Source organism: Heterodontus francisci, unplaced genomic scaffold (genome assembly GCF_036365525.1).
Source record: "Heterodontus francisci isolate sHetFra1 unplaced genomic scaffold, sHetFra1.hap1 HAP1_SCAFFOLD_526, whole genome shotgun sequence".
NCBI lineage: Eukaryota > Metazoa > Chordata > Chondrichthyes > Heterodontiformes > Heterodontidae > Heterodontus > Heterodontus francisci.
Window position 1 is genome coordinate 455935 of NW_027141143.1, and position 10837 is coordinate 466771.

Consider the following 10837-nt stretch of genomic DNA (forward strand, 5'->3'; position numbering starts at 1 on the left):
TTAGTACAAATAGGATGTTAACGGACTGAAGGTTGAACAGCAGCAAGTACAAACATGAAAAAAAAACTGTGGGTAAGCAAACTGAACAAACTAAGCTGAAATGAAATAAACATTTAAAAAAAGTTGTAAAAAAGAAAAAATAACTAAAAATAAATGTAAAATCGGGGGCCACTAATGCTCTGAAATGATTGAACTCAATGTTCAGTCCAGCAGGCTGTGGTGTGCCGAATCAGTAAATGAGATGTTGTTCACTGGAACATTTCAGCAATCCCAGGACAGAGATGTGAACATGAGAGCAGGGGGGAGTGTTGAAATGGCAAGCAACTGGAAGCTCATGGTCCTGCTTGTGGACTGAGGGGAGGTGTTCAGCAAACCAGCCACCCAGTCAGCGTTTGGTCTCCCCAATGTAGACGAGACCACATTGCGAGCAGCGAATACTGTATACTACATTGAAAGATGGACAAGTAAATCACTGCTTCACCTGAAAGGAGTGTTTGGGGCCTGGGATAGTGAGGACAGAGGAGGTAAATGGACAGGCATTACACCTCCTGCGATTGCAGGGGATGGTCCCATGGGCAGGGGACGAGGTGGTAGGGGTAATGGAGGAGTGGATCAGGGTGTCACAGAGGGAACGATCCCTTCGGAATGCTGACAGGGGAAGGGAGGGGAAGATGTATTTGGTAGTGGCATCACGCTGGAAGTGGCGGAAATGGCGGAAGATGATCCTTTGGATATGGAGGCTTATGGGATGGAAAGTGAGGACAAGGGGAACCCTGTCACTATTCTGGGAGGGAGGGGAGGGGGTGAGGGGAGAGGTGCGGGAAATGGGCCAGACACGGTTGAGGGCCCTGACAACAACAGTGGGGGGTGGGGGGGGTGGAATCCTCGGTTGAGGAAAAAGGAGGTCATATCAGAAGCACCGTAATGGAAGGTAGCATCATCAGAGCAGATGCGACGGAGATGGAGAAACTGGGAGAATGGAATGGAGTCCTTACAGGAGGTAGGGTGTGAGGAAGTGTAGTAGAGGTAGCTGTGGGAGTTGGTGGGCTTATAATGGATATTAGTAGACAATCTATCCCCAGAGATAGAGACAGAGAAGTCGAGGAAGGGAAGGAAAGTTTCAGAGATGGACCATGTAAAGGTGAGAGAAGGGTGGAAATTGGAAGCAAAGTTAATAAAGTTTTCCAGTTCGGGGCGGGAGCAGGAAACAGCACCGATACAGTCATCAATGTACCAGAAAAAGAGTTGGGGGAGGGGGCCTCAGTAGGACTGGAACAAAGAATGCTCGACATCTCCCACAAAAAGACAGGCAAAACTGGGACCCAAGGAGGTACCATAGCAACACCTTTTCCTTGAAGGAAGTGAGTGGAGTTGAAGGAGAAGTTGTTCAATGTGAGAACAGGCTGATTTTTGTGTTTATTTCTCACCTTTTGTTCAGCTTCCACAATATCTGTTTGATGTCAACACAGTTGAACATTTCCAAAAAGCAAATAGAGCAGCCAACTCGAGGAAAACGACACTAACTTCGCTGTGAGCAGGGATCGAACTTGCGTGGGTAAACCCCCATAGAAACTCAAGTACAACGCCTTAACCACACGGCCATCACAACACAATAGGCATGCTCCTTTGTATTTAATTATCTGTACAATGCTTTATACAACTGACTTTGACTACACATATTATGGGAATCATTGTCTTTGAGCCTTGAATTGCATAACATCTCCCAGTTGATGTGAAAATTAACATGATCGAATCAGTGAATTTTACAGCACAGAAGGAAGCCTCTCGACCCGCCGAGCCTGTGCCGGCTCTTTGGAAGTTCAGTCAGTTTAATCCCACACTCCAGCTTTTCCCCATCACCCTGGAAATCAGTCCTCTTCTCTTCTCGCTATTCTCTGTTTTATATCCCTCAGATAATTATGGAACCAGGCTGTCACTGGTCCTTTAATTCCATCACTTTAATTTTTCTAACAAGTTGATTATGTGGTATTTCACCAAATGACGTTTGAAAATCCATCTCCACAACAGCAACCACATTACCACTGCCCTCATCAAATGTCTCCGTTACTTCATCAAAGAACACAGTTCATGAGAAAAACACACACTGCCACGAAATCAAAACCCAGTTCCTCAATTCACATCCCTGTCTCAAAAAATTCCCCAAAGAAATATTATCAGCATTCCGACTCTGTCCTTCCAAAGGCTAGTCCTGCTTTTGTCGTGTGTGTCTGCTGAGCGGTCACTCAGACCTAAATGTATGGACTGAGTTCAAGGCCCAAATGAACATTGGTGCGAATGGAGCATGTGCAACCGAGAATCAGCGGTGGTAGCCCAGAAAGGCTTTAAGATAAAAAGGCTTGAAAAAAAAAACTTGAAAGTGAATGTTACAGTCGGCTAAGCTGCAGTAAAATGAAATGGAAGGAAGTCAGTATTAATATTGGAAGGAATAATCTGAGAGAAGAGGTGGGTTTGAATTTTGGAGCCTGAAGCACAGGCATGTATACGTGCGATTATGTAAAAGGAGGCAATAGTTTTCATCCATCAAGAAGAAATACATTTTCATGGAGTAAAAATTGGTTATTTGCTGCATTCCATTATCAGGTCCAGCAGCCGGTTTAAGACATAAAGCAAGCTCTGTCTTGATCGGTGTTGCTGTGACCACAACACAGAGTATTCACCATTATACAGTCACAGTACCACTCAATCAGCTGTGATAGTCTAACATGGATTGTTCGACAAAGATCTTTTTAGTGAAGATGATCTTTCCACAAAAGCTGACAGACCTGCTGAATATTTCCAACATCTTCTGCTTTTATTTTCAACTTTCCATCTGAGCAGCTTTTCTGACGATTTAACACAAATTATGACAGCATTGGGATTGGAAACCCAGTCGCTCATAAGACTGGAACAGAAATCCACAGAACCACACTAATAGAGATTAAATTCTAGCACTGATGACTGGTAATTAGAAGTGAGTTTTCTTGCTGTGCGCTCTCTGAGTCCAGGGCTTTGTAATGAGAATGAAGGAAATATGAGAACTTTCTGAGCCGTGTTCCTGTGATGATGTGACCGAGAGGTTCAGTCGATAGCCCATGAACCATTACACCTGCACACATGGTTTTGAATTCCATCCTCATGGTTATTGTGTTGAAGAAGAATGTGTTCTTTTATTCCTTTTATCAACACATCCAAGATTCCAGAATCTGAGTTCCATCCTTCCCCAGGCCGCAGTGCCGCCTTACTCTGTTTGCTCAAATCTACGAAACCATCATTTCAGCCCAAACACTTCCTGCAGGGAGACGTGGAGAGTATAAGATCGGAGCTATGTGAAGTATCAAAGTGGATAATTGTATCCTGGTGAAAGGAATATCTCTTCACAGATGCTGCCTGACCTGCTGAATGTTTCCAGCATTGTCTGTTTTTAATTTTCTGCTTTCACGTTAAAGGTTTCCTTTTTTTTTTGTTTACTTGCCCCAAGTGTGCAGCTCCAGGCACAACATTTCTGTCTTCTTCTCACACAAAAGTTTGCTCTTTATTTTCCTGCATGCACTGTAAAATCAGCCGTTTCCACACACATTGATCTGTGCCATGGCTTTCAAAACCTTTTTTTTTCATAGTTTCAGAGAGTCTAAGCGTTTCTTAGTGAATTCACAAGGACATGGGGATTATAGAGGCTGAGAGGGAATATAAGGGGTTAATATGTTATCCAGAGGATCTAAAGACTATAAGTGTGCACAGTGACAGTAAGGGACTCTCAGAGTATATCAATGAAATAATAGAGCATATTAGAGAAGATATTAGAGAAGGAGACTCAAAGTGTTTAAGGAAGTGTCAGGATCGATCAGATAGGATGAAGAACGCTCAGGATGCATTAAAGAGGAGAACGCATGATCAGATTACATCAGATATACCCATCCTCAATGATGGGGGAGCCCAGCACATCAGTGCAAAGGACAAGGCTGAAGAATTTGCATCCAACTTCAGCCAAAACTGCTGAGTGGATGTTCCATCTTGGCCTCGTTTTGATGTCGCCAGCATCACAGATGCCAATCGTCAGCTAATATGATTCACTCCACGTGATATCAAGAATCTGCGGAAGGCATTAGATACTGCAAAGGCCCTGAAAACATTCCGAAAATAGAATTGAAGACCTGTGCTTCAGAACTTGCCGCTCCCCTAGCCAAGCTTTTCCAGTACAGCTCCAATACTGGCATCTACATGGCAATGTGTAAATTGCTCAGGTATGTCCTGTACACAAAATGCAGGACAAATCCAACTCGGTCATTTACCACCCGATCAGTCGACTCCCGATCATCAGGAATGTGATGGCAGGTGTTGGCGACGGTGCGATGAAGCAGCACTTGCTTAGCAATAACCTGCTCAGTGACGCTCTGTTTGGGTTCTACCAGGGCCACTCAGCTCCTGAACTCGTTACAGCCTTGGTCCAAACATGGACAAAAGAGCTAAACTGCAGTGATGAGGTGAGATTGACTGCCCTTGACATCAAGGCAGCATTTGACCGAGTTTAACATCAAGGAGCCCAAGCAAAATGGAGCGAATGGGAATCAGGGGGATAACTCTCCACTGATTGGAGTCATACTGTGCTCAAACAAAGATGGTTGTGGTTGTTGGAGGTCAATCATCTCAGCTCCAGATCACTATTGTAGCAGTTCCTCAGCGTAGTGTCCAAGGCTCAACCATCTTCAGCTGCTTCATCACTGACTTCCATCCATCATAAGGTCAGATGTAAGGATGTTTGTTGCTAATTGCACAATTTTCAGCACCATTCGTGACTCTTCAGATACTGAAGCAGTCGATGTTCATATGCAAAAAGACCTGGATAATATCCACGCTTGGACTGATAAGTGGTGAGTAACATTCACGTCACACAAGTGCCAGTCAATGACCATCTCCAACAAGAGACAATCTAACCACCTCCACTTGATGTTCAGTGACATCACGATTGCTGAAACCTCGACTATCAACATTCTGGGAGCTACCGTTGACCAGAAACTAACCTGGACCAGCCACATAAATACCGTGGCTACAAGAGGGGGTCAGAGGCTGTGAATTCTGTAACGAATAACCGACCACCTGACACCCCAAAGCCTGTCTGCCAGCAACATGACACAAGTCAGGAGTGTGACGGAATACTCTCCACTCACCTGAATTTTGTTGGAGCTGCACTCACTCAGGAAGCTCGAAACAATCCAGGACAAAGCAGCCCGCTTGAGTGGCACCCCATCCGCCACCACAAACATTCATTCCCTTCACCAGCGATGCACAGTGGCAGCAGTGTGTATTATCCACAACATGCACTGCAACAACTCACCACAATTCCTTCGACAGAACTTTCCAAATGCGTGACCTATCCCACCTGGTAGGACAAGGACAGCAGATGAGTGGGAACATCTGCAAGTTCCCCTCCAAGCTATACATTATCCTGACTTGGAATATATCACCATTCCTTTATTGTTATTGGATCAAAATCCTGTATCTCCCTCCCTAACAGCACCGTGGGTGCACCTGCACCACATGGACTGCAGCGGTTCAAGAAGGCAGCTCAACACCACCTTCTCAAGGGCAATTAAAGATGGACAATAAATGCTGGTCTTGCCAGCGATGCCCACAACCCACGAAATGAATTTTAAGACGTTGGGAAATTATCAGAAATCAGCCAAATTAGTGGCACTGGTTTGTCCTGGCTGTCTCTCTTCAGGCTTCAGACACTCTCGGTGTATATGACTGTTCACTCTGTATGAGTCAATGTGGTTCACATTTTGGAAATTTGCAGCAGACATGTTTGCTGTTCCTTCCTCCTGTTCCTCCTTGATTACTTCTGCCTGTGTGTAACTCAGGCTCCGTTTGTGGGTAGGTCTTGTCCAGGTGTCCTCATCACACAGGTTGCAGCACTTACTCTACTTCCAGTCCTTTGTCTGGTGGCCTTCCTGCTTGCAGCTGCTTTGTATTTGGCCGCCACGTGTCCAGAATCTCCACATCACTGAATTTCTTCATCCCTGGACATGATGCAAGGTGAAGGACAGCGAGGCTGTTTTGGAAAGTATTTGCACTTGGGAGTGTGTAAAATCGAAAGGTACCAAAAGGAAAATCTAGTCTCCAGCTTTGTGAATCTTTAGAAATGCTTTGGAAAATGGGGCTGTTACTTTATTTTGAGGTTGTTCTTGGAACAGAGATGGCTGAGGGGAGATCTGATTGAAATGTACAAAATGTTGAGAGGCCTGGGTAGAGTGGAGGTGAATGGCCTATTTACTTTCACAGAGAGGACAGTGACTCGGGGCATCGCTTTAAAGTGATTGGTAGGAAAACTAGAGGGGAGATGAGGAACAATCTTTTCATCCAGAGGGTGGTGGGGGTTTGGAACTCACTGTCTGAAAGGGTAGTTGAGGTAGAAACCCTCGACTCATTTAAGAGGAGTCTTGATATGCATCTCAAGTGTCATAATCTTCAGGGCTACTAACCAAATGCTGGAAGGTGGGTTAGAAGGGGTGGATCAATTTTTGACCACACAGACGCAATTGGCCAAGTGGCTTCTTTCCGTACCTTAAACTTTCTATAATTCCGTTATTCTACGATTCAAGATGAGAACACAACGCACCACATTTAAAGCAACAAGGGAAAAAAGAAGTTTCTCTCTATGTCCCCGACTAATTTGAAGAAAGATTGAGGGAGCTAGGGCTTTTCTCATTGGAGCGAAGAAGGATGATAGGTCACTTGATAGAGGGGTACAATATGATGAGAGGCATAGATAGAGTGGATAGTCAGAGACTTTTTCCCAAGGTGGAAAGGGCTATCACCAGGGGGCATAATTTTAGGGTGATTGGAGGAAGGTTTCAGAGAGATGTCAGAGGAAGGTTCTTTACACGGAGAGTGGTGGATGCGTGGAATGCGCTGCCAGCGGTGGTAGCAGAAGCAGATACATTTGGGGCATTTCAGCGACTCTTGGATAGGTACATGGATGATAGTAGAATAAATGGTAGGTAGTTAATTAGATCTTGTGTAGGTTTAAGGTTCGGCACAACATCGTGGGCCGAAGGGCCTGTACTGTGCTGTACTGTTCTTTGTTCTATGTTCTATGTTCTATGTTCTATATTCTAATTCATTTCCAAATCCTAAAATACTCAATCAAATCACCCATTACACTCCGATATTCCAAGGAATGCAGGCCTGCTTGAATGAATCACACCTCATAATTTAACCATGAGAGCCTTGGCTGCATTCTGGCGAATTTTCACTGCCCTGTTTCCAAGGCCAATGTGTATGTTTTATAAAGGGCTGAGACCAAAACTATGCACAGTACTCCAGGTGTGGTCTAACCAAAATATTGTGCAGTTGGAGCAAAACGTCTCCTTTATATAACAGTATAGAATTTAATCATAACATTGTTACAGCACAGAAGGAGGTGTTTCTGCCCTTTATATTAATGCAGGCTCTCTGCAAGAGCAACTCAGCTGGTTCAACACACCCACCTTTTGCATACAGCTCTGCACATTTATTTTTTCCTCAGATCATTATCCATTTTTTTTCTTATTCGTTCTTGAGATATGAAGGTTCCTGGCAATGCCGGAATATACTTCCCATCCCGAATTGCGCTTGGGAAGGTGGTGGTGAGCTGCCTTCTTGAACCACTGAAGTCCATATGGTGAGGTACATGCAAAGTGCTGTTAGGGAGGGAGTTCCAGGATTTAGATTCAGCAATATAGTTCCAAGTCAGGATGTTGAGTGACTTGGAGGGAGGCATGCAGGTGGTGCTGTTCCCATGCACCTACTGCTTTCGTCTTCCAGGTGATACTGGTTGCGAGTTTGCAATGAGTTGTGAATTGGTCATGGGTTGAAGAGAGAATTGTTCCTCACCATCATAGATGCCAGTCTTTAGACAATTCAATTAAATCCACGTGATAGCAAGAGATGGGCGAAGGCACTGGATACAGAAACGTCTATGGGCCCTGACAAAATCCCAGCAGTCATACGGAAGACATGTGCTCTGTAACAAGCCATGTCCTTAGACAAGCTGTTCCAGTGCAGCTCCAATACAGAAAATTTGGAAAATCGCCCAAGTATGCCCTGTCCACAAAAATCGTGAGAAATCCAATCCGGCCAATTGTCTACTCTCAATCATCAGCAAAGTGATGGAAGGTGTCGTTGACAGTGCTATGAAGTGCATTTGCTCAGTAACAACTTGCTGACCGATACTCAGTTTGGGTTCCACCAGGGGCACTCAATTTCAGGCCTCAAAACCACCTTGGTCCAAACATGGAAAATATAGGTGTATGCAAGAAAATTATGTATCCACGCTGTCACTGGTCCTTTAATTCCATCCAGGTTAGTTTTTCCTGGAAGTCGATTATGTGGTATTTCACCAGGTGTCTTTTTGAAGTCCATATACACAATAACAACCAGACTACCGCTGCCCTCATCAACTTTCTCCATTACTTCAACAAAGAACACACTTCGTGAGAAAAGCACCAACTGCCATAAGATCTAAATTAGGTTTACTGTGTCAGCATGTAAATGCATGGAGTGTGGTAAATAAGGTTGGTGAGTTCCAAGTTTCAGAGGCCCAAGTGGAAATATGATGTCGTGATCACGGAAACCTGACTCAAAATGGACAGAACTGGGTCCCAAATGTACTTGGCTACAAGGAGTGCAGAAAAGATAGCTACGGAAAGAAAGGAGGAAGGGTAGCAGTATTAATTGAGGAGAACGTTACAGTGCTGGAGACTGAGGATGTCCTAGAGGGGACAAGGAAAGAATGGGTTCCGAAGAAGGGTCACTGACCCGAAACGTTAACTCTGCTTCTCTATTCACAGATGCTGTCAGACCTGCTGGGTGATTCCAGCATTTCTTGTTTTTATTTCAGATTTCCAGCATCTGCAGTATTTTGCTTTTATATTAAGGAAAGAATGTATTTGGTTGGAGCTAAAAAAAAACAATCGAGTCACATTTTGATTGCTGGGTGAATTCCAGAGACCACCTGCTAGTCGGAAAGCTATTGAGGAACAAATATACAGAGAGGTGCAAGAATTATAGAATAGCAATAATGGGGGATTTAATGTATCCTAATATAGATTGGGAGATGACTCGTGTAATGGGCAGAGAAATCACTCAACAGCTCTTGTTACATCTAAGGAGTAAGAAACAAGTTAATCTTCCAAGTTGATGATCATTCATCAGAGCTGGAGATGTCAGAGATGTAACAGGCTGGAAAAAGAACAGCGACAGAGCTAGGGGAGTAATAGAAAACAAGCAAAGGGCTGTGAAAAGTTGCAAGACAGAGTGATATACTGACTGAAGAGATGCTGGTGCAAGGCAAAATGTGGGTGATAATGGGATAGGTTTTTCTGCCTTCTGTTCAAACTTGCAGAAATATTGCTCCTTATCAACCAATCGGAATTACTCGGGCAAATAAGCACGCCGGGCCGAATGGCCTCTTTCTGTGCAGTACATTTTTATAATTATATTTTTCTCAACACTACTGCGACTGCCATTCACAGTCATTCTGCCATCTTGCAACCATTACAGCCAAATACACTTTCCTATCTTGTATCTTTGCCTTCTGACATTATGACACTGAGGAAATTCAGAGAGAAGTTTTCTTGTCATTTCTATCAGCAGATTTGGAACCAGACCTGCTGAATGACATTTTTAATGGTGCCAACCCTTCACTGCAGCTCAGCTCATCAAAAGATTTGCTGTTGTCATCGGCCTGTTAGGTATATTTTTGCACTACATCTGCTGAACAACATTAGTTTCTGGTAGCTCCACTTTCTTCTCTGGAGGAGCAGAGGGAGCTGGAGAAAAAGCAGTGACAGAAATGCTTTGGGATTCCAGTGGTCGTGAAAGGCTCTATATAAATGCAAGGCTTTATTTCTTTCTAAATCCATGCCCCCTGGTTATTGATCTCTCTGATCATGGAAACAGGTCCTCACTACCCACTCTATCCAGGTCCCTCATAATTTTCTGCACCTCCATTAAATCTCCCCTTAGCTTCCTCTGTTTCAAGGAAAACAAATCCAGCCTTATACCATCTTTCCTCATAGCTGATCTGCATGTAAATGAGGTTCAGGATGAGTTTTCCAGTTTTCCTCCCTGAATCTGATGAATCTGATCATTGTCATTGGAATCCTTTTCGACGTGGATCCGATGTTATTTGTCCCCCAGAAAGTGACCATTCTCATTCTGTTACTCTGAACAGTTTCTTTTCGTACAAAGGCTGCACTGGAACTTCCCACTTTTAAAGTATTATCATTCACTGTACATTAGGCTTCATCTACAAACTTGTCTCGAACATGACCAGTGATTCAGAGGACATTTTTCACTTGTAAACCAGGAAGTGTGATATTCACAACAGCGTGCTGCAGAAAGACACTGTTTGAGCACGGGTGACAGTGGTGGAGGAATGGAGAGCTGGGGTTTGCTCGTGAAAGCAGCAACAAAGTTTAAAACAATCACACTGAACACGGGGCTCTAACCCATGAGCAGGAGATTAAGAGTCTCATGCTCCACTGACTAAGGTAACTAGGCAACCCACGGTGGCGTTGTCATTTTTCTGTGTTCCGAGATGTAAAAGGAAATTGATCAATAAAAGCTCAAGGATGCAACACATTCCACTCAATCATCAATAACATCATTCCCATCTTCCACTTCTTAGCTGCACCTCCTTCCAAAGATTGCGATCCATTTTATTGAGGAATTGTTTTGGGGTTTATTATTTACCTACTTTGTGTCATCATTTTGATATGAGATTCTCTTCAGTATCCACCAGAAATTGAACTGCAAACCGAACAGACAAACACGAAAAGCACAAATTCCATGGTGC